We start from the raw sequence: 4,940 nt of genomic DNA on the forward strand, positions 1-4,940 counted from the left end.
ATATACATATGGAATGGAGGTTGCAAGTCTCCGAACCACAGAATACTTCGCACGTATGCATGACTGACTTGGGATCATTCCAGAGGAAGCAAAACTAACTTTCTCAAATTCACGGCGGCAACTTTCACCAAATGCACGTGTATAAAAGGAAGTCACTCCTTTCATCAACAAATACTTCATGAGCTAGCATGAAGAAAATGCTTTCAAAAGTTTCCAACACTAGCTTAATGTCCAACAAAACCATGGAGGAGATAAAGATGTTGTCAATGGGCTCAACAACAATTCATCTAGGTTTCCTTTTAAAAGGAATTCCATAGTTAAGTGAACATGTGATAGCATTGGTCAGGCCAAAGATGTAATGGCGTATGCTCGAGGGATCAACCACGAATAAGACAACATTACGAGCATCATTGGTACTGATTTGATTTGACGATAGCCCACACTCAAATCAAAGGATTGATAGGACAATAGGTCCAGCAACTGATCACAGGGACCAATCGATGAAGATACCGTCTTTCTTCAACACACACTACACAAGAATATCCCTTTGGAACGAACTAAGTCAGGCAAGCTTTTATCTTCCAACCCTCCAAGTTGTTGTTTAGCTTAACCAACTAGCTCAGGGATATCTAACACCGATTCTTGGAGAGAAGGTGGTTCACAGGAATAAACCAACTTGATCACGAACTCAACATAGCGGTCAGGTGACAACCTGGTAATACTTCTGAGAAGATATTCAGAAAATCACGAACCACCGGTATGTTACTAAGCTCGAGAACAATCTTGCTTTTCAGGGCAAGACGATATGATCAAATGAGTGAGGACTTGAAATAATCCTAACTCATCGATCGAGGAGTGAACCAGGAGAATGGACTAGGTAGCATGATCAACCTTAGAATGATGATTCAAAACCAACACGCTAAAAATGAAATTATTGTCCTTTAACTACCAAGCAACGAGGTTGCTGGGAGTATTGATTTCACACATCACAATTCATTTGTCGGTATTCCGGTTGCATCAACACGAGGGCCGAGGAATGACTAATGATGGTGAGAAGTATCACTACGTCAAAATTCATGAGAGTTGGTGCAGTTCTCATGACAATTCTGACATAAAGGGGGTAATACTCCAAGGTAGAACAAAACCAAAAGCTTGATTGGCATTTGATCTGCGGAATACAACTACTTTGACCCAATCCTAGATATGGATGAGGTACTGGAGTTTGTTTCTCCTAGTCATTCTGCGATATAATGGCTTGACGGACCACAAGAGTAATAGACATCGATAAACGAATGCACGCATACTCTTGACTATCAATTGATAGACGAGGGTCAGAATGCAACTAAAGAGAACAACTCAAAGGAACATACGATTTTCTGAGTTGTGGATGCATGGTTTGGCATGCCGAACGAATTCAACATATTTCTTCCGGGCAATCCATGCGGAAAGGTAGAAGTGGCAGAGCCATAACATATAATGGAGAACTCATAGAGGGCCTGTTGTGATCTTTTGATCCAACAAACTTCTGCCATAATGGTTCATGGTATTTGGATGAACGAAATACCACGGACTTCAAGGACTATCGCAAAGGTTACTAATATCTTAAAGGAACTATCAACACTATCAACATGAATTAAGTAGAGTGTATCTCGGGTTCAAAGCCCAAGGAGTAGAATACCTACTACTAAGTGGCATCACGGGATGCTTTCGAGAATAAAAGCCAGAATCATCACACTGGGATCACAAAACATTGCTAGATTACTAGGTGACTCCCTAATACACCTAGGGTCATAATAATAACTCCAACATAAAGGTCGAGGCAGTAGGGTACCTCAACTCAACAATTTGTGTGATTAACCTGGCCTAAAAGACATTGAAACCAGAGGAAAAGGATTCTGCAAATGCATCAGACTCTTTAGAAACCTGGGATGACTCGGACAGCATAACGGCTGTAAATGCTCAGAAAAGATTTGAGACATTCACAAAAATGGTGGCATAACCACTCAGAAGCACAATATCAAGGTTTTGAGAACAACAATCAGCATATGGAAGTAATCGGAACTGAAACGAGGCTTAAGTCCAACAATCTATAAGTCTACGGATTAGTAACACGTGATCCTGATGGAAAGAAGAGATAGCCTAGTTCTTAATCCCCGTAGAAGAGAAGATGATGACTCAGATCAGAAGGCCATGAGGTATAAGGAGTAAAAAGAGCCTTACGTTCCATCCCACAATCAATTCCCTTACATAACTAAAGAATTTCTAGACTCAACTTCGACCAGTTTGGCTTGGTAATCCTACAGGCAGTCAAGCTCTGATACCAATGCTGTCAGGACCCCGACTCAATGCCACATCGATCTAGCATGTAACACCTCATATCACTTTGCGGCCTCACGCACGGTATTCCCACGGGTGTCGCTTTACCTTAGCCCGGGACCGTTTGCGCCTTTTGGCACACGTATATGACAGTGTCGCTAGCATCCATATGATAAGGAGCCTGGGCTGACATGACTAGTCGTAAACCCAAAGTGGCACAGACTTACAGGGACAGACATTCATGACCCAGCATCGAACGTGTCGGTCATCAGCGAGTGAATCCAGGCTGTAGCACTGGGCTAGCAGGACTCCGGTGAACCGGGCTGTAGCGGGCTAACAGGACTCCGGTATTCATCGCGTGACATTTCCCCGAAGGGACAGACACAGGAACGAAGAAGGACACATGCCGGCCAGCCTAAGTGTTCCGGAGCAGTAGCAAGCTACCATGGCTCGGTGGAAACACTAGGAGACATTTCCCCATAAGAGAGGCTACTAAAGATAAACAACTAGATGGTCAGATCCCACACATACCAAGCATTTCAATAACATACACACAATATGCTCGATATGTGCAAATACAACATGGCATCACAACATGACTCTACGACTCAAGTAATTTATTCAATAGGCTCCGGGAGCGAGATATTACAAACATGGGTCTCATGACCCAACAATCAGAGCATACAAATCAAAGCACAAGCGGAAGCTATCATGTCTGGGTACAGACATCTATAAATGAAAAAGGCTGAGAAGCCTGACTATCTACCAGATCCTGCCGAGGGCACAAGATCGTAGCTAAGGTAACAAGCTAAACGTCGAAGACCACGCGGAATTACTAGTGAGACTGAAGTCTCTCTGCAAAACATAAAATAGGCAAACGTGAGTACAAATGTACCCAGCAAGACTTACATCAGAACTAACTACATATGCATCATTATCAACAAAGGGGATGGTGGGGTTTAACTGCAGCAAGCCAGCTTTGACTTGGTGGCTATCCTAAACTACGACTGCAATGTAACTCTTTTGAGGTGGCGCACACGAGTCCACATATTCACCATATCAATACACCACTATGGATCCGCTCCCGTCTCCCTACGAGAACGCCATCTATAGCACTCACGCTTATCTTGCGTATTTTAGAGTATCCACTTTCAATTGTCTATGAACTGATATAAGCAACCCAGAAGTCCTTTTCCGCGGACACGGCTATTCGAATAGATCACATTAACCCTGCAGGGGTGTACTTCTTCACACACGCTCTCACCACTTACCGCCGTTTACACGACATGTACTCGGCAACCTTCAAGCGGAAGCCCAACGTGGGTGTCGGCCACGGCCTACCTAAACACCTAAGTCTCTAGTCCAGGTTTATCGCCTATTCGGGTTCCATCCATGAGGAGATCCGGCCGGAGTTTCGCTCACAGCCCCAAACGATGTGAACAGGGTTCCGTGACACCAAACGGGCGCCCGGTATACCCGGCCACGTGCCTACCGCATCACAGCCCACCCCTACGGTCAGCGCTGCCCACGGCCTCCAGCATACTACAAACACCAGAAACTACTTGCAACTCCTGGACAGAGGACAAGGGTGATTAAGAAGCCGAGAGGGTCCATTGGTTTTGGGCCCAATGCGTGGTAGTAGCTGAATCATGGATCACAAACACAGAACTCAGTTCCTGAGGACGGCTTCAATGAGACAACCCACCATGTACTCCTACATGGCCTCTCACCGCTACCTTAACCAAATCGTGTTCACACACTTAGCTCACACACAGTAGGACATGTTCACACGCCTCTGATTCATCCCCGATGAATCAGACCTGACTCAACTCTAAGCAGTAGCAGGCATGACAAACAAACATGAATGAGTAGGCACAACAGGGCTCAAACAACTCCTACTCATGCTAGTGGGTTTCATCTAATTACTGTGGAATGACAGGTCATGCAGAGGATAAAGGGGTTCAGCTACCGCAGCAAGTAACAGATAAATCGGTGTTGTCCTAATGCATTAAAAGAGAGCAGGAGCGAGAGAGTAGGATTGTATCGAAATGAACAAGGGGGTTTTGCTTGCCTGGCACTTCTGAAGATAACATTGAGTCTTCATCAGTGTCAACGATCACATCATCGGTATCACGTCTATCGAGAGGGGACAGATACCGGCAACACAGAAGGAAACACAATCAATGCAATGCACAATATGATGCATGATCATGACATGGCAAAATGAATGTGTTTTGAGCTAATGCTACTAAAACCAAATTAAATGAAGTTGGTTTGAATCCAAGATTCAGATTCAAACTCCATATGTGGATATTTAAATGCCCTTTATTTGATTTGTGCTAAACAGCAGCTATAAGTTGTTCTAACATGCATGAAAATGGTACAGATAGATTCCTTGAATTTTTCTGATAATTTTTCATATATAATTTATTTAATTTGGAGTTACGGTTAATTTTCTATGATTTATTGAAGTTTATACAATTTTCTGGAATTATAAATCATTTCCTAATTTATTTAATTCCAGAAATACTTTACTGCGTCAGCATGACGTCGGCATGACGTCAGCAAGTCAACAGGGGCCGGTCAGGGTCAAACCTGACGTGTGGGGTCCACACGTCAGTGAC

Source organism: Triticum aestivum, chromosome 4B (assembly GCF_018294505.1).
Source record: "Triticum aestivum cultivar Chinese Spring chromosome 4B, IWGSC CS RefSeq v2.1, whole genome shotgun sequence".
Classification (NCBI taxonomy): Eukaryota; Viridiplantae; Streptophyta; class Magnoliopsida; order Poales; family Poaceae; genus Triticum; species Triticum aestivum.